The sequence below is a fragment of the Oryctolagus cuniculus genome, chromosome 12 (assembly GCF_051225735.1).
Source record: "Oryctolagus cuniculus isolate XC-2025 breed Fujian yellow rabbit chromosome 12, ASM5122573v1, whole genome shotgun sequence".
NCBI lineage: Eukaryota > Metazoa > Chordata > Mammalia > Lagomorpha > Leporidae > Oryctolagus > Oryctolagus cuniculus.
The window spans coordinates 46,629,960-46,654,195 of record NC_142878.1 but is presented as its reverse complement, the minus strand read 5'-3'; the positions used below and the strand labels follow the sequence as shown (position 1 = coordinate 46,654,195).

At 37.7% G+C, this 24,236-nt stretch overlaps 1 protein-coding gene and 1 pseudogene across 13 annotated transcripts in view; one reads left to right on the top strand and one right to left on the bottom strand.

The window, feature by feature from the left end:
• FOXG1 (forkhead box G1) overlaps positions 1–14,106 on the top strand; it is a 29,008-nt gene extending 14,902 nt beyond the window's left edge. For 4 of the 12 annotated variants that reach the window (XR_016217426.1, XR_016217424.1, XR_016217425.1 and 1 more), the window contains 2 exons: positions 10,990–11,082; positions 13,362–14,106. The gene's annotated coding sequence lies outside the window, so the exon portion shown is untranslated. Of the gene's footprint in view, positions 1–8,186; positions 9,308–10,989; positions 11,083–11,586; positions 11,629–13,361 lie in introns of those variants that run through there. The other 8 variants (XR_016217423.1, XR_011380472.2, XR_016217422.1 and 5 more) reach the window with 5 other exon arrangements.
• A 7,376-nt stretch (positions 14,107–21,482) lies between these two features.
• On the bottom strand, positions 21,483–23,239 carry LOC100350192 (RNA-binding motif protein, X chromosome-like; annotated as a pseudogene). The gene has a single exon (XR_016217421.1). The product of XR_016217421.1 is annotated as an RNA-binding motif protein, X chromosome-like (transcript).
• Between the last annotated feature and the right edge of the window lie 997 nt (positions 23,240–24,236).

The window sequence follows — 24,236 nt, the reverse complement described above, 5'->3', positions numbered from 1 at the left end:
CCTTTCCTTGTTAGCAGTTTGGACTACCTCTACTAAATACAACTAACAATACTATTCATCTTCTGCTACACCCATCCTACTCCCCAGTTTTAGGAAGATAATAGAAAGAGGGAAACTAACGAAATTATTTTTGAGAACGAAATTACCGTGGGAGATGGGAAAGGAATTAATCTCCTCACCCTGTCGCATTTTCCTGAAACTACTTATCCTCAGCGTCCGCGCCGTAAGAGGTGGAGCTGCGCAGTCCCGGGGCTTCAGGCAGAAGGTGGGCGAGTCCTGTGACCTAAAGTTGAAAGGGAGACTTTTGAGGTTTTTTTATTTGCTTTATGTTTCTGTCCTGTGCCAAGCCCTAGAAGTTAACATAGCGACATGGCCCTGTAGAAGCAAAGACTCTTGGCATTACGACCAAATTGAGATTCCAGAGCTTCGGATGAACAGGATTTATAGCTAAGGCGCTCTCGCCCACCCCTCCCACAATCTTTTACGCACACACCAGCTCGTCCTCACGTGCATGGGGTAGTGGACAGTGTTGACTTGAATTGCTCTCCCTCGCTCCAAGCCTTTCCTGTGAATGAACCCGAAAACACTCGACAGGTCGTGAATAATCGTTTTAATGAGTGTGCAAAGCGTGCGACGGGGTGCACCGAGCTGTCGGGTTAAACAAACAACTTGTACCCTGACCAAATCCGATTGTTAAAGTGCAAAGTGATGTCAGTACCATTTCCATTGCCTTTCGGAAATCCACAGATCTGACACGCGGGAGTCCAATTTTCCCCATTAAAGAAAAATAACAATATTTTTCAATCGTGTATGTGATCTTCTTTAATATTAATCTGAGCCAAACAAAACCTCATTTGAGAATCAGAGAATTAGTCTTGTCTGTCTCAAAAACAAAACAAAACAAATTGGAATAAAGGAAAATTGAGGAAGAAATCAAAACAATTATAAAGTTTGACACAGAGTTTCTTTTTGGTCGCTCAGACCTCCTTGCTGACCAATATTGTGGAAAAAATTGCCTATATATATTTGTGCAGTATAAATTGTCTGCATCTAAACAACTGTGTTGTTAATTTAGTCTTGTACTAAGATTGAATTTATAGATCTGTAAGGATGTTTTCTGTTGGAAATGTAACTCAAATACTTATCTGTATGTTAGACTATGAGAGAATGAAGGGATAAGTCATGCTCACATTAATGCTTTCAAGGAAAACAGTTTGAAGGAAAGTAATGCAAAAGGAAACCTGATGGGCCACCATCTAAAACAATAACAAAAAATTACAAGTGGGCTCTTCACGAATCATGCTCTCCTCCTTTTTTTGCACGACTGCTCTATGAAAATGTTTTTGTTTATTTCCCATCCAGCAAAAAGATCTACTTGAAGTCAGCCACATGTGCTCCCTTCCTTGTTCACTCTTTATGTTCTTTTCAAAATTTCAAACTTTACCACATGAAAAGTAAGAAAACAAAACTTCAAAAGATGCTTTTACAATCTGTTTTATACATCCTGTTTCAAAAATTTGCAGAGAGAAAATAATGTGTAAAAGGTTTCCCCCTACTTGTATCTTATGTACACTCACCTATCAAACAAAATGACCCTGATGTTTGGAAACTGGTGTATTAGTTCCACCTATCTAGCTTTTTTAACTTAATAACAACATAGGGAGATCAAGGTTGATTTTTTTATTGGATTAAGCATTATATATTATGTATTTCCTTTATTAAAGACAGAAAATAGAAGATGTCCTACAGTCTGTGATGTTATTTGTGCCTTATAATTGTAATCAGCTTGGAGAAAAGAAATGTTAGTGATATACTACTCTTGAATATAGAAACTCAGCATTTGTTCACTTAACCGCTATTGGTCAGTGCTCTACATACCTATGTGTCTGTCTGACCATCCATTTCACATGTCTGCATACAACTGATAGTGATTAAGTAAGTTAATCCACCTAAGGCATACAGCTGAGTGGTTTGACAGAGTAATCAATTTCTTGTGAAAGTCACTGTACTTTTGTTATTGTGGTTGCTAGCTTTTATGCATCTGTGTCTATGTAGTCCCAATCGGATAAAATGGAAGACATTGAAATTCAGTCTCCAACACCAAAACTTGGAAAAGACAACCAGGGATTTAGGAAAGTGTTTTTGTTGATTTATTATCTAGTGAATGTCTGTATCAGAATATGAATTCAGAATAACCTTTATTTTCTAGGAAATTTAACAAAAAAATCACTATTAAGAACTAGAAGCAAGCATCTTAAAATTGTTTTAAATTTATTCAGGAACAAAATAGACTGTGCAGTTATTACCTACACAGACTTCGTCTCTGTGGGCTGAATGAGTTGAGGAATTTTAGGAGTCACTGAAAGAGCTACATCCATTTCTGTTTGAGATGCACCAACAGCAAAGCTAGAGGGTGCGTCTGTTTTTGTGTGTATATATGTAGTTAAAGAACTACACTATCAAAACATTAATTACATTTGAAAGAGAGCAGAAGGCTTGTTGTGGAGAGAATTGCATTATTGAATTTATATTCCATAGAATATATTTAAGAGGGCTGAAATTGTATACCTGTCTTAGATGATGCACCCTTTTCGGAGAGGTGTGTAACGGAAAACAGAGGAGGCAGACTTGGATGAGAGTGATCTTAGATGCTTGGATAGTCCCGGGTAGGGGAAATCCATGTGAAAATGCAAATCACATGAAGAACAGTCATGGGATCTTTGTTCCCCCATCAACAAAAACAACTAGTTTTTTTTTTCCCCCACTACTAAGCAAATTGTGGATTGATCTTAGCTGAATTTAGGTGTGTATGTTGGGGGTGGGGGATGTGGGGAAAGGTTGAGTGACTAAGAAAACTTTATGTAAATCACGTTTTTGATCCCCAAGTCTTATTTATTCATGACTGCCAGATTTTATATCCAAAATACAGATTCTCTCCCTCCTAAGTCCTACATTGGTATGAATCATCCCTGATCATTTTTAGTTTTGGCTTAATTGCTAGTTCCCAGCTTTAAATTACCAATAAACTAATTAATCTAATTTTGCTAAACTTCTGTTGAATGGGATAATAGCTGAAACAAAAACAAAAATAAAATAGCAAAAACTGCAACATTAATGATGAAAATAGACCATTAATAATAATAATAATGCAAACAGTCATAGCAGAAATAATTTTAAAGTAACGTCTCTGGCTGACAGGATGAAGATAGAATCCATTTTGGTCTGAGATTTGTGTTTCAGGGTTGTAGTCAGGAATTCCTCTGATTTCTTGTTTTGTTGATTGGGTGGATGTATCCATTCCAGCCCAACTCAATTTCCTATAATAAGAACTCCCTTAATCTACTATGGTAGGTATTTTTTAATGGTACTGAGTACTATTGTACTCACTCTCCTTCATTGCTAAGGACATTTCCCCTTACTGATGTCATGTCCAAAGAAGTCAACCTAGGAAGGAAACAGGAAGCAGGGACAGAAATGCCATGGGATTCTGGGGTAGAAGGATCAAGTGGGTACCTTCCAGCTGGAGTTCTGCTGGTGAGAGGCCATGCACGACGTCATATTTGGGAAACATGTTCACAAAGCTAAGGAGTTCAAGAAGTACAGAGTTATTGAGGTTCTTGTGAGTCCAGAGAAATCACCTGCCCTGATGAACACAGCTCACAGGGCAAGACAACAAAAATCAGGGGTTAGGTCTCCCAGGATGAACTCTTTTGCTTCCTTTAGAGACAGGGAGATAAAGGGGACTACAAAGTAAGGGGAGAAATGAAGGGAGGAGAGCAGTTGGAAGATGTTAGTAACTGGTGGTGATTAGCAGTAGATCTGAGCCCATTTCCTCAAGAAGAGCTAGAGATGCTTTGATTAACTGTAAACCTGACAAGGCTGATTTTTTTTTTTTTTCCTGAAAAACTGCCACCAGGTCCTGGGACTGTACGGGAAACAATCTGTAAGGGAGGCTGTACCTGTAGAAACCACTCTTCTCTCAGTCCAGCTTTCTCATCTTCTAGATCACCAGGCCCACCTTCCCCACTCAAAAGAAAAAGAACGAATGAAAATAAAAAGAATAGGTGGCAAGAGAATTAAAGTCAACATTTATCAGGCTGACATTAGGGCTAAAGCAGGTTGTCTGATAATTGCTTTCATTTGTAAGGGGAAAAAGCTAGTTAGAAGAAGGGCAGTTACGGGAGAAGAGAGCAGAGACTGAGATCAAAATTCCTTAGCAGCCCAGCAGCGAGGGCCAAATGGAGAAGGATCTTAGCAATACAAGAAGGATGGTTTTGGATAAAGGAAGGGTTGATGTTGAATGGATTTGCTTTGTTTTGTTTACTCCTACAAATTAGTGTAGCTCTGAAAATAGATGAGAACGCATGATGGTCTACACACCTTAAAAATTACCAAAAGAGCATAAAATTCAACAATTTTCATCCTTTAGAAAACATTTTAAAAAGATACTGTCTTCAAACTCTAATATACACACAATTCATAAAATAAAACCAAACAGTAGTTGAATGAAGAAGTGTGTGGAGGGGACCGCCACTTCCCTGCTGCAGTACCGTGCATCTCTCTTTACCTTTCACGGCAGGGAGGCTGACAATCCTCTTTCATTTTTTTTCTACTCTTTCATTTTAAAAAAGTATTTTAAGAAATCCCAGTTGATGAGAATATTCCTTCACTAAAAATCAGCAAAGAATGAGGACTTTCACTTCTGAGATAATTCATTGAGGTGATCTTCAGTCTTATCTTGCCTTTCTTACTCTGCAGTGGGAGACAAGCGGTTCTGGCTGCAACTGTGAGACCATCTACTCTTCAGTAGTACCCCAGGCTTTCTCAGTGAACTAATAATAATTGCCAAATTCACTCCAGATTTAGAGGTGGATGGATTCTGGTCTGTAAAACCTTTCACTGTATACATTCTGGAAGTTCAGTTCTGCAACTTGAAATCAAACTGGAGTTTCCCATGTAAAATTTAATTCTAGTAGAAATAATATTTTAAGGAAAATATTCTCAGTTACTCTCTTTTCTTATTTGTTGGAATTGTTCCTTTGGGTAGAAAATAATTGTCATCTGTTTCAATAAGAAAATAAAATAAATCAACATTGCCATCAAAAGTGGCCTTCTCTGTTACAGGCACTCTGGAGTATGCCTTTTGAAAATTTCTTTTCCAACACTTTGGTTTCAATTGTATAAAACTGAGAAGTTCTGAGTCAGTGGAGATACATAAATAAAAGAAACCAAGTTTAATGTTTTTGCAATGAGTATATTTGACAGAATCTAAAGATCCAATAAGAGTAATTTTTTTCACAGTTTAGCAAGAATCATGCATACATTCACGTGCATGCAGAGATTATGTACCCACTTAACAAAATTAATAGGCTTCTGTATCCCAATATCTTAGTAAATAGTCAATATAAACCAGATATATGTATATCTATGAATATATAGTATATACCATACTGGGTATGGTTCAATTATGTGGTTTTTTTTTAAATAGAAACTGTTAAACAACTATTACAATTTCTAACTTTTAAAATTTCTAATCATTGAGGTATAATCTTGATCTGTAAATACTGCAGGAAAGCTAGAACCACTACATTCTGCTTAGATTGTATGATGAAGAAAATACAGGTTTCTTTCTGTAGGTGTATGGAATTAAGATCCATATACCTATTCAGTAAGCCAAGATGTTGAAATTTAATTCTTTAAACTCCTTAATTCTTTAAAGATTCTACTGTTAAATAAAAGAAACATATAGTTTCAAGAACTTGAGAGATAAATCCAAGTCAAGAGACAGCATTTCAGGAGGAATGGTTTCAAATGATGCTCAATAATATTTTTTCCTAACAAAATTTTTTTTTTTCAAGGCAGATACAACCAGATCTGTTGCACAGTGGCAAAGCAAAATATTTTAGTAATGGACTGTAGGGGGATTTAATGGATTGACATTCTGAATATTTATGAGGAGTAATATTCTTTGGAGAGGGTTGTGTGATTGACTATCATGCTCCTCAAAACTAAACAGGAGGAGGTTTGGGGATGGGTATACTCAAGCATCTTAGCTATTGCTAATGGTTAAAGGATGACCTGGGTAGAATAGGAAAGGCTTCTTTGACACGAGAAGATCTGCAAAAGTCTATTGGTCCTATCATGTTTATTTTCTTTTAGGCACACACTTCAAATACATGTTCTTTCCACTAGGCTCTCATTTGTAGTCACAGCATCACAGACAGCAGCCGGCTTGCATTACAGTGTGGTCCAATGCATATCTCTAGTTTTAAAAAGCAAGCAATGGACAAGAAAAATAAAATTGCAGTCTTATCAATGAAATTCTCATTGGCAGTTTGGAGAATATGAAAAAGGGAGGCTCTAAAATAGGGTAGAGGGAGGAGTTTTTCTGTTTAGGTGAGTTTTGGGAAGATGCTAACTAAAATGCTGTTCAGAAATTGGGATTAATTGAGCAGTTCAAATACAAATCTGCCGGAAATCATGCTCTGTGCAAATGAAAATGAAGGAATTTATGCATATTCTAATTTTCCCTCTCTGGCTGCTATTTTGGAGGAAGAGACTTCTTTTGCTGATGGTGGGACTTTTTTGTTCTGCACAGGAAATGTGTAAATGAACACAACTGTTTGGTGTTTTTTTTTTTTTCTTTTTCTTTTTCCTTTCCATTTCTCTCTTCCATTCCACCCTTCTCCTTTCAACAATCAGAAATCGTTAGGGTCCTCAGACACTGATCTCGGGTTTCTTCCCATTCCCAGGATGGTATAGGGCAGACGGTGGACAGGGGAGTTAGGGCTTCCTCTAGGTTACTAGACCTTTGGGAAATAATGTAGAGTTTCTACTCTATCTTCGGACATTCAAAGAAATAGAGGGTGAGAAGGAGTCACAGGTTTGACACGATGGAAAATCATCTTGAAGGTCATCATCCTTCAGAACTGAATTTTCAATGACGACGAGGTTGAGGAGAGCTTAAAACTGAGTTTTCAATCCCCGTGGTGAAGACCCTCAGCACCAAGTCCAGACACTTTCCCGCCCACGCCTGCGGAAACAGAGAGGCGGTGCGTTTTTATTATACTAAGACCAGCCAGAAACTCTATTTGCATTGCGATGTGAGTCAGCCAGTCACCGATGCTGACAAGTGGAGGGGTTCTGCGGCCGTTAGAGTTTCGAGGGCGACGTAAGGGGCTCTTCTAGGGCCAGAGCAGCTCGCGGGGTGCAGGCAGGGGCGGGGGCGCCGCCGGGGTGGGGGGTGAGGGAGGGAGCAGGGGATCGGAAGAGGCAGAGAGGCGCGCCCTGTCCCGAGCCCGCGCATTCGTGGTGGAGTCGACTCGCACTTTCGGAGTTCGCGCGGGGCGAGGGCCTAGGGGATGAGGCGCAGAGGTTCTCTGAATTCCCTTTTCTTTCAGAAAGCCTTGCATAAAGACCCTGGAGACAACCTGATTCTTAACTATTTAAATTATTTTAAAAAAAAAAAGGCCCCAAGGGGACCCAGCCGCCAGTGGCGCCCCTGCGCGCGCTGCACAAGCCCGAGTCCGTTGGCCCACGCACCAGTCTCCGGAAGGGAAGCCGGCGGCGGGACTAAGGGGTGCCCCCTCCTAGGATACCTTTTCCGTGTCCCTAGCCCCCCTCCCCAACTCCTGTGCAGTCCCCGGGCGCACTCTGAGGTGCGGGCGGCCCGGACAGGCCTTGCCGTGCTGCCCGCTTCAGCCTTCCTCAGCAAGGGTGCGCAGCCCCGCAAGCCCTGGATGGGTCAGCAAGCCCAGCGCCCATGGCCCTCACCGACCGTCCAATGTGAAGGGTGAAGAGTCTCCTGAGAAAATGCTGGAGAAAACCTGCGGCTCCTTCCCTAACACCCTCACCTCCAGGTTGCTACCGTATTTTAAGAAACCTCTTCTGAAAAGCTCAAAACTCCCTATTCCGCAAAAAAGCCTGCTGTGGTGTGACGGAGTCCTGCGGCGACAGACACCCCTGGGAGCCCTCGTGCGGCCAGGCCCGCGCGCCCTAGAGGCACGCCCTTCCCGAAGACCCTTCTCCCGCGCGCGGGGTACCCTGCCCTTCCGGTCTCTCTCCTGGGGGGGGCCGCCCCCACACCCCCCGCTGGGCCTGTGTTTCCGGTCCATGGCTCCCTGCTAGTCCCAGTCCAAAGGATGAGGGATAGCATCTGAGATTTTTTTTTTTTTTTTCCTTTACAGGTTGCTGGTGGGATCCTAACTTATTCTTCCTCTCCTCGGTATTCATTTCCATGTTTTAAAAATTCCTTTACTTCCTTCAATTTGGGGGTGATATAGGTTAGAGATGGAGGAAAAAAATCCCAATGAAGACTTTTTTTTTTTTATCTTTTACGGATCCCTGCCCCCTTTTTGAATTCCCTGAATAAATTCACATCAGCAAGTGAGGTTTTCCCCCAGTGGCTAGGCCAGTGTCTGCACCTAATAGGCATACGATAAATTCAGTTATTGGGTAACTGATTTGGTTCTTTAGTCGTGGGGTACTTAGGGTTAGTGGCTGCCTTCTGTCAACTGAGTCGTGTTTTGTGAATTCAGTTGAGAGGCTAATAAATAAATGCTTTTTTACAGACACTTTACTTTGGTGTTGTCTATTTAGGGGTCACCCCCGCCCACCTCTCCACACCCCATGAGTGAGGGAAAACCTTTAGAATTACTGAAAATATTGTCTTGAAGTTCTTCATATATACAAAGTAATATCCTGTGATTGTTAAGGGTTTAGGATTTTATCAGCCCTTCTATAAGGCTCATCTTTTTCCATTTTGCTTTCTTTTACAGCAGGTTTACTTTTTCTGATAAGAGGTCAAGACCTTAAGAAATGAAGTTAATCTCTCAGAGCCAATTTGAGGCAGAAACCCAGCGATTTCTCTTAGGCCTTCCTGCTGCTGTATTGCAATTTAACCCTTGTCAATCTTAATTCACTTATGTGTGTCATCAAATGCTTCACTCAGCGGTTCTTGTTCTTTACCATAACTCTAAGTGTGGTAAGAAACTACTTGTAACCCAGGAAGAATTTTTAGATTTGAGATGTTGAAAGACTGAATTCAACCATCATATATTAAATGCATATTCTACTGATAACCCGTTGTATAACATAAACTATTCCCTGGAGTATTTAATTCCCCACTTTCATTGATTGTAGAACAGTGAAATAACCAATGAGCTAATAATCATGAAAGTACTTTGAAAGGTTATAATTGCTAATTAAATGTAAAGCATATTTATTAGCATCATTATTAAAAGGTGTCAGAGGGATACAAATAAGACCTGTTCCTATCCTCTGGGAACTTACAATCTAGTTGGGCATAAATAATGAAATTTGAATTGACAGAAACAGTTACTAACTGGTGTTCAGTGTTTGGCTTACTGAAGACATTTAGTAAACGATTGTCTCACGTTAATTCACAGTATGTCATTCTTTTAACAGAAATACAATACTGATAAAAAGCATAGAAAGAATTGTTTAGAGAGACTTTCATGGAGGAAATGAGTTTGTCCTTTGTATGTCACATAAGAAGATCAAAATATGTAAGCTGTTTATATGTGAGGAGGTAAAGATGGCATATGTGAAGAATGAGACATTTGATGAGACAGAGTTTGGTGATAAATTGTAGGAAATTTTAAAGTGCATTCAGAGGAGTTTGTGTTTGATGGCAGAGGTGATAGAGACCTAAGGAGGCCCTAGGAGCAGAGCATGGCATGATTAAAATTGAGATTTGTTTTTGAAATTATTCTACCTAGCTATTGGACATAGTGAAAACTGAGGGAGAAAGAGTAGGAGAAAAGATTTTGGTACGTATTGTAATATGATATTACTAGAGAATGATTATAGCCAGAGCCGTCATTAGGTCCCTTTGACCCAATTTCTGTATGGTAGAAACTACATTGAAATGATGCAATCAGGAAGGAGTCTTGAATAGAACAAGAGGCATAGTACCACTGGGATTTGTACCACCTTCTTATTTTTAATTATTTAAAAATTTTTGATTTTCATTTTATTTGAAAGGAAGAGAAATAGGGAGAGGAGAGACAGAGAACGGGGAGAAGAGAGATTTTGCATCCACTGGTTCACTCCCCATATGGCCACAACAGTCCGAGCTGAGACTATCCGAAGCAAGTTTCCCAGCCCTGGCACTACAATACATGATGTAGGCATTTCACTGGTAGCACTTTGACCACTAACAAACACCCTTATTTTTTATTAGTGATAGGGAGCGTTACATGTTGACAGATGGTGACTGACTTCAAAACATCTTCAACACCAGTTAAGCTAAAATACTTTTTGCGTCTGGCAGTGATTCTCAACTGGGGGTGATTTTTGCCCACTATCCCCACTCTCCCTGGGCATTTTGGTAATATCTGGAGGAATTTTTTGTTGTAGCAGTTGTGGAACCACTACTGGAATCCAATAGGTAGAGACTGCAGTTATTGCTGATGATGCTATGATTCACAGGAAAGCCCCCCACAACTTCAAATTATCCTGTCCAGAATATCAATAGTGCCAAGAATGAAAAATCCTCAGTTACAGGAATAAAGCCTGAACTCTTAATCTGGAGAGCAACACCATGAGACCCAAGACCTAACTCGTATTATAGTAACAATTTGAACTGAAGAAGTGTTTTGCTTAGTGAGACAAATATGACTTTCGAAATGGCAGTATCTCTGCCTAACCCTGAGACCTTGAAAATGAGGAATTAGAAGGGTACCTGTTTGGATTTTCTATTTTTTATAAAATGGAGTTAAAAATCTTCCTTAAGGATTTGTCATCTAAATGTTATTAAATTAATAAAATGTGTCTTTGGAGTTGCTTAGCAACTTAGGGAAAGCTTTTTAGAAGTTCATTTGTTTGTTTAAAACCAGGGTAGGTTGCATATTATTAGCTACATTACATAAATCAACAAAGAAATGTACACTGAAAATGGAATAAGATGTTTCAACACATTCTCTGCTCTTCATGTCTGGCAATTAAAACACTCTAATTGTCTGGTAGGATTGTACCAAGCGTCCAACCAACATTATTTACCAATGAAACTTCAGCATAATACGAAGTATGCCAGAGAACCAAAGGGGGGAAATTAAGCAGGTTTGTTGTAAAGTATGTGTTTATCTTAACCTTTCTTCTTCAAAAACCTTATCTACTAAGTACTTTTATCAGACACTAATTATACTCTCTCTGAAAAGCATTTCTCCAACACCCTTCAGTGCCTGCACCCTTTAATCATATCTCATTACATCTACCTAATCCATATCTTTTTCACATTGCCAGGGCTCATTAACAGTTTTAAAAGCCAATCTTGGACATTATCATTCCTTGTAGGCGAAATGAAAATAATACCAATAATATTTTATTTCTGAAATGTGCTGGATTATTTAAAGTTTGTTCTTAAGCCATTTCTTCTTTAAATATTAATGATGAATTAACTTTCAAACATGCATCAAGCTAGCAGGACTGGTGAGATGTTTCTGAAAACCCTCAAGCACCTTTCCCAGGAAGTTATTTTTATAAGCTGTTTTAACAGCGGATCATCAGTCACTTTGAAGGGAAGTGATCCTTGGTTAACAGTTGGCTGATACTGTGCTTTCACAGATGTGTGGCAGCAGTACAGGTGCTACCTACAAAACAGGACAGGTAATTCACAGCATGGAAGTGTTTTCTTTATTGTGCTGAAAAATTTAAAAGCTTGAACGGGCTGCCTTCTTTATTACCCTAATTGTTGTACATAAGGTGAACCAAATAGCTAACTCAGATGATGAGCTATAGGCATCATGTGTCCCATAAATTTAAGGAAGAGATTTTAATTTGGTTAATCCATTATTTTCTTTGATTTCCTGTTTTTAGAAAAGGAAACTAGGCCTGGCAATGTGTAGCTGCAAGTTAAGCCGCCACCAGCCACACTAATCATCCCTTACCTGATTCAAGTTCTGGTTACTCCACTATGGATCCAGTTCCCTGCTAATGCAACTGGAAAAGGAGTAGAAGATGGCCCAAGTCCTTAGGCCCCTGCTTCCACATGAGAGATCCCGATGAATCTCCTGGCTCTAGCTCCTACCTATGACCTGGCCCGGCTCTGGCCGTTACGGCCATTTAGGGGAATGAATGAGCCCAGGGAAAATCTCTCTCTTTCTCTCTCTCGTTCTTGCTCTCTCTGTCTCTCCCTCTCTCTCTGAAACTCTGCCTTTCAAATAAATAAATCTTTAAAAGAAACAAGGAAATGAAACTCTGATGAAGTTTGCAATTACATGAGTAACATAGAGCCTCATGATAATTTCTGGCCTTGAAAATCAAATCCCATCACTCAGAATGTAGCTACACAGCACTATCAAGTTATTTTCTAAAATGAAACTTTTTTCACTATTATGATTAAACTTGAAATTCCTTCTAAAAATCAACCTTTAGTTTAAGAATCTTAAGAAAAGTGTAATGGTTCATTATTTGTTAATCATGTGCATTCTATTAAGTGCTGATGCTTGACAAAACCATTAACCAAAAGTCATTGTCCAAAGGTCTCAGTGGAGACCTGAACCAGTGCCCATATAGGATGCTAGCACTACAGGCAGGGGCATTATCTGTTACACCACAGGCTTTACCCACTACGCCACAGCCCTGGCCCCAAGTTTGGTTTTCTATGTCTTATCTTTTACTGTTGTGCAATTATTAAAACTGAATAGAGCAAGGTAGACTTCTAGAATCTATAACATTTTTATTCAAAAATCATATTCCTGGCATTTTTCTTTTAAACTTCTTTAAGCATTTTTTTAAAAAGATTTATTTATTTATTTTAAAGGCAGAGACAGAAAAATACATCTTCCATCTGCTGGTTCACTCCCCAGATTCCCTCAACAGCTAGGGTTAGGCCAGGCAGAATCTAGGAACCAGGAACTATAGCTGGGACTTCCATATATGTGACACTTGGACCATAATCTGCTACTGTTAGGTGTATTAGCAGGAAGCAGGGAACTGAAACCAGGCTCTTTAATATGGGATATAGGAATCCAATCACAACTAAACCTGCTATACCACAATTGCCTGCACATAATCATATTTTTGGGACATAGCTTTGCATATGTTCAGTTATACATAGCAAGTTACCCATATGTGCTCTGTTTTGCTCTATTGAGCTAACTTGACTATACAGATTTTACCACATTTTTACAATTACACCATGGACAATTCTTATTTTAATGGTACTTAATTTATTATCAATTAAGTTAATGCTACTAATAAAAAGTGTCACTTAATTCTACTAATTAAAAGCAAACTTAACATAGTAAAACATTACAATTTAAAATGTTTTTATAAAATATTTTTTCATACTGATCATCTATTTTCTTTTTTTTTTTGTTTTGTTTTGTTCTTTTCAGAGGTTATTTCATTGACTGATGCAATCGGCAGGATCATTCACGTCACATGAAGAATACCAACGAAGGGCCGGCTCTGTGGTGTTGTAGGTTAAGCCTCTGTCTGTGGTGCTGGCATCCCAAATGGGCGCCGGTTCATGTCTCAGCTGCTCCTCTTCTGATCCAGCTCTCTGCTAATGGCTTGGGAATTCAGTGGAAGATGTCCCAAGTGTTTGGGCCCCTGCACCCACATGGGAGACCTGGAAGAAGCTCCTGAATCCTGGATCCTGGCTTCACATCGACTCGGTTCGGCTATTGCGGCCATTTGGGGAGTGAACCAGCAGGTGGAAGACCTCTCTCTCTCTCTCTCTCTCTCTCTCTCTGTATCTCCGCCTCTCAAATAAGTAAATCTTTAAAAAAAAGAATATTATGACATCAGTGTGCAAATATTAACCAGAGGCTTCTAAGCAGAGGCATGTGGGAAGAGGCAGTACTTCCTACTGTGCTCAGGATGTGGCTCCAGAAAAGTGCTTTCTTTCTCTCCTTCCTTCCTGCTTTCCTGCCTTCCTTTCTTTTTCTTTCTTTCTTTCTTTCCTTCTTTCTTTTGAATGTTAATTTCCACTTCTACTCTAGAGTATTCTGCAAATTCTAAACTACTAGATAGGTTACTTGGTTCATCTAGATCTCTCCCATGTCTGAATAGTTGGTCATTTTTCCACACTCTGTCTCCACAAATAATTAAGAAATAATAATAAAGGAATAAAAGATGTTTCTGTCTGGTTGAATCATTCCAGTCCTGAAGCACTCCAGTGGATTCAATAGCCTTGTTATGGAATTTGCTGTCTCCCACACACATGGTTGTGGCAAAGTGTACATCTTGGCATTTGTCTAGTTGAAGAAAAGAACACATATTGAGGCATTGGACTTTGTTTTTGGAGTACAGGGCAGCATAAAGCTCGAACAAGCTTAGCTTTCTACATTGATGGGATGCGACTGGCACAGCACCAGCAATCCTGATATTGTGTGCTAGCTTTAACTTATTCTGGGCCACATCTACTTCAAGGGCAACAGTTCTTGCTTGGCGTAGGCTTTGGTACCATTATAGAGAAACATAGTACCTCTTGCAACAAGAATCTACAGAGCTTTACCCTAACAATTAAGATTACCCACTACTTTGATAGTACATATTACACACATGTATTAAAATATAACACTGTAGTTCATAAAAATTTCAAACTATTATTCATAAAAGAAGTTTTGGGGCCAATACTATGGCATAGCAGGTTAGGCTGCTGCCCGTATGGGTGCTAATTCCAGTCCCTGCTGCTCCACTTCTGATCCAGCTCCCTGATAATATGCCTGGGAAAGCAGCAGAAGATGGCCCAGGTGCTTGGGTCTTCGCACCCACGTGGGAGACCTGGATGAAACTCCTTGCTCTTAGCTCCTGGCTTCAGCCTGGTCCAGTCCTAGCCATTGTGGCCATTTGCAGAGTGAACCAGTAGATAGAAGATCTCTCTTTACCTCTCTGTAACTCTGCCTTTCTAATAAACAAATAAATATTTTAAAAAGTAAATAAATAAAAATAAAAACATTTTCAAAAGATGATAATTAAGTTCTGTGAATTTGTGGCTTCTACCCTAAGTAAAAAAAGAAAACAATTGCTATTATTTATCTTCACTCATTCTTCATAAATAGAATTTCTCAGTGTGCATTGTCTTTCCCTGGAATTAATTATTTCAAATTCTTTTCGATTCTTAAAGAATACAATGAAATAAGTAAAGGAAATTTGAAATACAGAATACAATATGGGGGCGGGCACTGTGACACTGTAGGTTAATCCTCTGCCTGCAGTGCCAGCATCCCATATGGGCGCCGGTTCTAGTCCTGGTTGCTCCTCTTCCAATCCAGCTTTCTGCTATGGCCTGGGAAAGCAGCAGAAGATGGCTTAAGTCCTTGCACCCATGAACCCACGTGGGAGACCCAGAAGAAGCTCCTGGATCCTGGTTTCCAATTGACACAGCTCCTGCCATTGTGGCCATTTGGAGAGTGAACCAGTGGAAGGAAGACTTTCTCTCTGTATCTCCCTCTCACTATCTGTAACTCTACCTCTCAAATAAACAAATAAAATCTTAAAAAAATAAAATAATACAATATGAACGACAATGTTGTGGCTCAGCAGGTTAAAAGACTGCTTGCACTGAAAGCATTCATAATGGAATGCAGGTAGGAGTTCTGACTACTCCACTTCTCATCTAGCCTCCTGCTAATTCACCAGCACTGCAGTGGAAAATAGCCCAAGTATCTTGTTCTCTACCACCCATGTGAGAGAAAAGGATGGAGTTCAAGGCTTCTAGCTTTGGCCTCCTTCAACCCTGGCCATTGTGGACATTTAGTGAGTGAACCAGTAGAAGATCTCTCTCTCTCTCTCTCTCTCACACACACACACAATCTTTTAAATAGATAATAAATCTTAGAAGAATGCAAAGTGAGAGTGCCCTTTGATTGTTAAGCTGCCAGATCAGCGTAAAATATGAGTAGATCAGTACATGCAAAATTATCTTAAAAGATTTACTCCTACCAACGGAAGGAAGACCTTTCTCTCTGTCTTTCCCTCTCATTGTCTATAACTTCACCTCTCAAATAGATAAATAAATCTTTTTTTTAAAAAAGATTCACTCCTTTACAGCAGAATTTCACTTAAAATAATCAAAAGTATCAGCATATTCATAGAAAAAATATTAGAAATGAATGTAGATAATGGAAAGTCAGAAGAAATGCAGGAAAATCTATTCAAATAACAATTTATAGATGATTTCATCCCAATAAAATTCAGTCTATTTAAGCTTGATGCTATTAAGACCCATGCCATCGTGCATCAGGTTAGGCCACCATTTGCAAAACCTGCATCCCATATCAGAGCACACGTTCAAGTGCCTGCTGCTCTACTTCTGGTCCAACTCCCTGCTAATTTGCATAGGAAAGTGGTGCAAAATGGTGCAAGTCCTTGGGCCCCAGCCTCCCACATGGCAGAGTGGATTGTGTTCCAAGATCCTGGATTCAACCTGGCCCAGCCCAGGCTGTTGCAGTCATTTGGGGAGTAAATTATCAGATGGAAGATCTCCATTTATCTCTACCTCTGTCACTCTGCCTTTCAAATAAACAGGTCTTTAAAAATAATAAATTTGGTGCTATTAAACAGTCTATCCATAAAAAGATCTTCATTCTGAACAAATGTTTTGCGAGCAATGATTTAATTATTATTTGGCTTTCAAAGTAGTTCTGCTCTTAGAAAAATACATCAGTCACAAGAATTTCAAGTATATTATTTATAATGGTAGTTTACCTCTAAGTAAGCAATATTCTAGGCCTTCAGTGAGGTTATTTTCAAACTTAGGTTATCATGTATAAGTGAATAATTCAATTACTGAGTCAAAACATTAGTTATTTCTGTGCTATTTATCTACATTTGATCATTTGATAGAAGGAGCATGTTTTGGCATGTTGATGCAAACAGAGTGTAAGGTTTTCAGTATAAGAGGCAGATACAGGAGGATATTAAATTATATAACCCACATACATACCCAATGTATGATAAATTAATAAAAAATAATGCTTTAGGCATTTATCACTAAAAGTGACAGCATTTTTAAAGATTTACATATTTGAATGGCACAGTGACACACACACACACACACACACACAAACACACACAGACTCTTTCATTCATTGTTTCACTCCCGAAATGGCCACAATAGCCAGGAGGCTGTGACTACATCTGGATCCCCCATGAGGGTGGCAAGGGCCCAATCACTTCCCAGGCACATAAACAATAAGCTGGATTGGAAGCAGAGCAACTGGCATTCAAATCTGTGACTTGAAACTAATACTCTTACATAGGATGCTGGTTTTCACAAGTAACATGCTGTGCCACAACACAAGCATCAAAAGTGACAATATTACTATAGTAAGATGATATAGATTCAGCATATGGTTGGGGAAGTAAGACTTTCACAGGTCCCATTTGCAGTATACTTGAGATCATACACTTTTTAGACATTATTTCTACTCTTAAATACAGATCCAATGAAATTACTACATTTGCCTTTTTCTGAAGTTCTAGGTTTTATTTATACCCTGTATACATCTTTATTATTCATAATAGTTGAGAAATAGATGAATGAATACATAATCTAGCCTCTTCCAAATCTCAGTGGTTTAATACTATCAAGATTTATTATTTCATTATGTCACATTTCAGTCAGGTGGAGAGTGGGTTTAAGCTTTTGCTCCATTCTGTACCACTCAGTCATTCAGGTACCTAACAGTGGATCTGCAATCTTTAGTGCCTTGGAGTGTTGTACTGTACACTCCACATTGAGTAGGAGAAAAAAGTTTATAGAGAATCCTGCAGGATAATTGCAATTCCAATGGCCCAATTTAATTGCAACAGAGGTTTGAGAATGTCAATTATCTGTGAATTTAGAAAGAAAATGAACTAGTTGAATATATAATATTATCTCTGCCTTGCCAACCAATCAAACAAGGCTACTAATAAAATTAAGTCTGTGTGATTCCTCTCTACATTGTCACCAATTTGTTAAAGATGGTAAGGAACTCTACCCTACAAAATGAATTTGCACATAAGTTTATAGAGCAACATATCTAACATTAGAAAGAATTTCTGTTTGTAATTAGGTGGGAATCTGGAAGGAATTGGAGTCTAGAATGACTTTCAGTGACCTTTTGATAAGTTTTTGTTCTGTAGGAGTTCTGTGGGTAACTTTTTGTGAAGTATGTATCCTACTTCATTCCTACTTAAAACTCATGTATGTGAACGAGATGATATCCTCAAATGAGCATTTTCCTTGCTTTCATCATCTTGTGTCATTATCCCAACATTCTTTTATTATGTTTGCTATTGAGAGCACATTTTCAGATTTAGCATGGAGATTAACTGTAAAATAAGTAAACAGTGGATTGTTTTGTAGGAATGAAGTATAAAAGTTAGCTGTTATTTCTAAGTGACTACAATACTCAAAAAGAGGTGGATTGACAACTTTAGATTCAAGCATTTTTTTCTATGAAGAATTGCTGTGATGCTAACTTTTACACACAGTGTAAGCTTGGCTATGATACTCCAAAATATCACTTTTTCTAAAACTCCACTTCACTGATTAAAGAGTTTCCTAAATTAATACACATTCAGCACATGGATTCTCAGAGTCTCTCCAAGCAAAAGACCTTTATTGTTTTCATGATGGTATTTATTCATCATAGTTAAGGAAACAGATTAAAATTTTTCTTATATTGCACTTTACCCCCCAAATTATAAATGATAACAAATAGCACCACAACATAATTTAGTAATGATAACAATATGTTGGAGACTTTGTGTATTAATGGCTTCCTACTCGCTAATAGTATTTTCAATTATAGTGATACCATTTTGGAAGGAACCAATCTTTTAATTATTTTCTCATAATTAATATGGATATATGAAATTGGCATTATATTTTTATTAGAGACCAAATTATCCTTAATCCATGTTTAACCAAAAGGAACATTTGTGAAATTCATTATAATGCTTTCTTAAATGGTCACTTTGATTATTAAGTAAAGTTAAAGAACAAACTAAAAATTGTTAGTTTTATTGGTTATAGTACCAATTAATAATTTTTATATGAAATACTGTTTTCCTACTACCTTTTTGTGTATTTCACCTTTCACATAATTATTTGTTTTTATATTAAGGAAGATTAAAGATTTCAACACATCATGGTCTTCATTTTTATGTAAGTTTTCCTTTATTAAATAAATACATATTGATAAATAAATATCCATAAGTACATCCAATCTATAATTGGACATATATATTAATTGAACAATTCTGTGAGAGAAAATGTTTGCAAAATACATTTAAAATAGTAGATATTAGGATTTTAAATATTTTTATTAAATGAAAATAGATTATTGAGTATATAGTCATATAAGAACTGATGAAATATTTTTGATGTTATAAGACTACTAGCTATCTTTGAATATAACTTTTTATTAACTATAGTCCTTGTATATATAAATAATTTGCTTTAGAGTTAAGAATAATGATATGAAAATATATAGTCATTTACAAGAAAACAATTTAAATTATTTTAACCTTTACACGAGCATCCTAAATTTTAAATTTTCATCTGTCCTGGTGAATGTGAACTTATCAAAGAATTTTAAAGTTTTATGTCTAATTGGACATACAATAATTATTGCCTTGAGTACTAAATGTTCTGTATAAGATTTTATATAATGTATTAAGTACTAAAAGGGTTTAAGTGCTCTAAATACACTATTTTTTTCCTTTTATATTGGTATTACAAATTCTACATTTTTATCATTAAACTTACAGATCATAGACATTTTAGCAAAGATTTTATGTATATTTGGCAAAAATAATTTCAGTCCTATAGTAGTTAAGTAGGAACTATTTAGCATTTGAAGTTGGGTGTAACGTAAATGCTAATTAAAATTCATTGGCAAATCACTTAAAATTTTATGTTACTTGACTTCAAGACATTTTCTTCCAAAACAGTTGTTACATTTCTCCATGTTTCCTGCATGGTGGATTTTGAATTTAGCATCTGACATGTTTTCTCAACTACTGGTTTATAATGAAAACATGTAGGTACTCGAGGGAATGTGTTAAAAGCAAAAATTCTATGATCCTGAAAGGTAAATGACAGCACTGAAATTGTCACATCTGGATTAGAAATGTTTCATCTGTTTATCTAATTAAACAAACACAAATAGAGATAATTAGGATACCAATAATGCATGTTTTAACAAACAACTTATGGCCTTGATTAGGTCAGAACCTGATTTTTTTATTTTTCTGCGTTCCTTTAAATTAGTAAAAATGGATTGACCTTCATCATGAAGTGCCTTTGAGTGATTAGAGCAAATCTATGATTTTGCATTTTGAAGTTTGAAGATCAAATTAATTGTTGGCTTTCGAACATTATACATATTACTTATTTGAATATATTTCTATACATACACATGACTACATCCACACATATGTAATCATATACATTATATTGAGTTTACCTTATCATATTTTTCTTATTAGAATTGATCTAACATATTTCAGAAGCACTAACCTATAGCTATGAAAAATCAGTCACACACATGAAAGTAAAATAAATTCCTTGGAAAATCACAACTATTTATATTTAAAAAAGCTTTTTAGTAAACGTTTAAGCTGTTAATTGACGTTAAATTTAGCTTTACATGTAGATTAGAAGGTTGAACAAGAAGTTTTAATGTGAACTAAAATTTTGTAAGTCATGTTAGCTTCAGTTTCTAAAAAGAAAAGTATTTTTGATATCCTGAAGACAGGAACTTAAAATATGTTGTTTATATTCAGATCACATGTCTTGATTTTAATTAGTATAATCATACTTTCTTGTCAAGTTGAAAACATTTTCTTTAAATTTAATCACATGGCTTGGCATTAAATTAATATAATCATATTCTTTTGTTCACTTAGGAGTAAAGTAGTTGTTTAATTAAATTCACTGTTTGTAATAATGTAATGTTCCAGAAATACTAGTTCAGAAGATAGCATAAGGATTTATATCAAACATCTCAATCTAAAGAGTAAATTGCATTTCCTCTATCATAAAGAAATAAACAGAAAACTATATAGTGATGAAAAGACATTCTTTTTTTTTTTTTTTTTTTTTTGGCCAAACTTTTTATTTAGTATTCTGTAGTTGTTTAACACACACTTAAATGGTCTTATTGGGGGAGGGGAAAGGGGAGGTTCTTGCAGATTCCCAAGGAAATGTCAGAAAGGCAAAATATGGCCAGCATTATCCATTTGCTTTCTTTGGGTTTACTGGGTGAATAGCACTTTCTTTACATAGGCATCTGATCTCAGGTTTTTCATACTGAGAACATTTGAGATTTCAGTTTGAAGAAATCCTGAAATCCTAAGAGTAGCATACCCCGACCACCCTCTAATAGCTAGCTTGTTGGTGTGGGTAGAATGAGTCATTTCTCAATGGACATCAATGGATAACTAGGTGGCTAGATGTTTGTGGAAGGTCTTAGAATTGCTTGCCTCATTTACTGGGAAAAAAAAAATCAGATAGGTTGTGGCCTTTCAGGGAAACTTTTACTTGGAAAATTACAACACTAATACAACAAGTCAAGTCTTACACATTTAACATTTTCTTGTTGAAAGCAATGTCATAAAATCAAATAAAATTAAACATGGTTTACTTTTTTCCTCACAAGAACATAAAAATTATGGAGGGGGAACTTAACAGGAAACTTAAAAAAAAAGTAACACAATTTTTCTTTTTAGTAGTCCTTGGGTAGTTATGACAGAATAGTTTCCACTTTGTTTGTTTCTTTGAACAGGGATTTTGGTTCAAAGTTTTGTTTGTTTCTAGTATCTGCTTCTGCCTCCCCCTCTATCAGATCGGTTTCCTCCACGGCCACCACCTCTTGGTGCTCCGCGGCTTGAACTGCTGTAGGAATCACGTGGAGGAGGGTACCCCCTTTCCATAGAAGGAGGAAGCTCTCTTTCTTGTCTGCCAACCCGATCGCGACCACTTGAGTAGAGATCACTTCGGCTGCTTGAGTAACTGTCTCGACTTCCACCATATGTGTCACGTGAGCTGCTGTAATCATCATAGCGACTGCTTCCACCATAAGATGGCGGGGGCCCTCGTGTAGGTGGAGCACTACGTGAGTTACCATAACTCTCATAGGAATCTCGGTAGGAAGCTCCACTTGGATGATCTGAATAGTCCCGATCACGACCATATCCATCTCTATCACTATAGCCTCTTGATGGATAGTCATCACGTGAACTGGAATGATCATAATCACGGTAGGTATAGTCTCTTGGTGGTGGTGCATAATCTCTTGTATCACGAGAACTCGGGTAATCTCTGCTTGAATAGCTGTCTTTAGTAGAGTATCCATCATCTCTTGGGGACAAATAAACATCTCTGCGAGAGGGCAGGGGCTCCCTCCGAGGTGGGCCTCCGTAACTGTCTCTTCCACGTGATACAGGGGCTCTTCCTCCCATTCCACTGCTGCTGCGAACTGGTCCTGAAGGGGCTGATCTTTTAGGAGGAGGACCCCCACTTCGTGGTGGTGGTCCTCTTTTTACTGGAAGCGGTCCCCTGGAAGAACTCATGTTAGAATTCATGGAATAGCCACCATCATCCATGTGCCCTCCACGTGAGGGAGGTCCTCAAGTTCCTCCACTTCCTCCTCTTCCTCCCCGAAGACCTCTTGGTGGGCCTCTGCTTCGTGGAGGTGGAGGTGGTCCACGCCTACCATTTTCAAATGATGGCTTGGTAGCCTGTTCCACCTTGATGGCTTTCCCATCCAAGGACTTTCCATTCATGTCTCTGGCAGCATCCTTAGCATCTGCTGGGCTTTCAAGGGTGACAAAAGCAAAACCTCTTGATTTGTTGGTTTCTCGGTCTTTCATCAAGAGTACCTCCACTATTCGTCCATATTTGCCAAATACTGCTTCAAGGGCTTTCTCATTTGTTTCTGTATTAAGCCCACCAATGAAGAGCTTTCCTGGGCGATCTGCTTCAACCATTTTTTTTTACCCCAGTGAATCGCAGGGGTGACGACGGTCGTAAGCTCCTTCGAGCTCGCCGGCAAGGAATTCCCAGCAGCTCAACACGAGTGAAAGCCGCACGCCCGAGCCCACAACCGGGAAGCTGACTGCACTACTGCGCAACGAGCATGAAAAGACATTCTTATTAGTCAAAGTTGTTATTTGCACCAGTTTAATATGTGCCAGTCTATAAAATATGATCTTTTCCATGTTCAAAATTAAGGTAACATTTGTACAACCATTACATAAAGTTCTCATTGTTAGTTTTTAGTATATGTAATATTTTATTAAAATTCCCATTGCTTTTACTAGTCAACTCAGAGGATGAAAACAATAGCAGGGTGGATTTTGATATGAAAATCTGAATAAATTGGAATCTGTATGTTATTATGTACACATAAACGTTGTCTCATTAAATACTAGATTCAAAAAACAGATCAAATATCTCCTAATTGCTAAACCAAAATTAGGAGGACCATGCACATTTTTTATCATTTTTAATTCCATTAAGTGACATTTATTTATAATTTCTTCTTTAAATGAAGTTTTTGTTGTTAAAGCAATTACCACTGCTTTTATTCTCATAAGTTTTTAGTTTAACTTACAAAGTGAAAAATATAACAACAAAAATTATTTATGTGAAGTAAAAAAATACTCGTAGCTTATCAGAACAAAACAAACTGATGGCATTATATCCTCCAAAATAAGCAGAGTTTTGCTGTTTGTTCAGATATCATGAGATTGTTAAACACGTTCTTGACACTGCTGAAATATTGCCTCTCTATTCTATGAATCACAAGGTGTATATAAGTACCTATTCCTTCAGTCTCTACTTGATTCTCTGTGCATCCTTCTGTTGGATTTTGAAAGTTATTACGATTGGAATATTTATTTTGGCTAACATTTTTTGAGTGATCATTATGTTTCAGACATTTTAGATTTCCTATTTGGAAAAACTTGATTACTTCTTCATAAACTCCTAAGCATACAAATACACACAAACATATTATTCAGTTCATAATAAACTTGCATTTTGTTAACTAGATTACAATTATGTATGAAAGAAAAATTAGGAATGAGCCTTTTTTGATCGAGTTAATGAAAAAGGATGTTAAAGTGTGGTAAAAGCAATCTGGTATTATTTTATGTTGGCAGTTATTTTTTTTTTCTCCCCTCAGTGAATCACAAAGAAAGAAGATGGGTATGATTTTTACAGAGGTGAAATGGGTTGTCTGTCAGTTGGGGTTCGGCGACAGTCT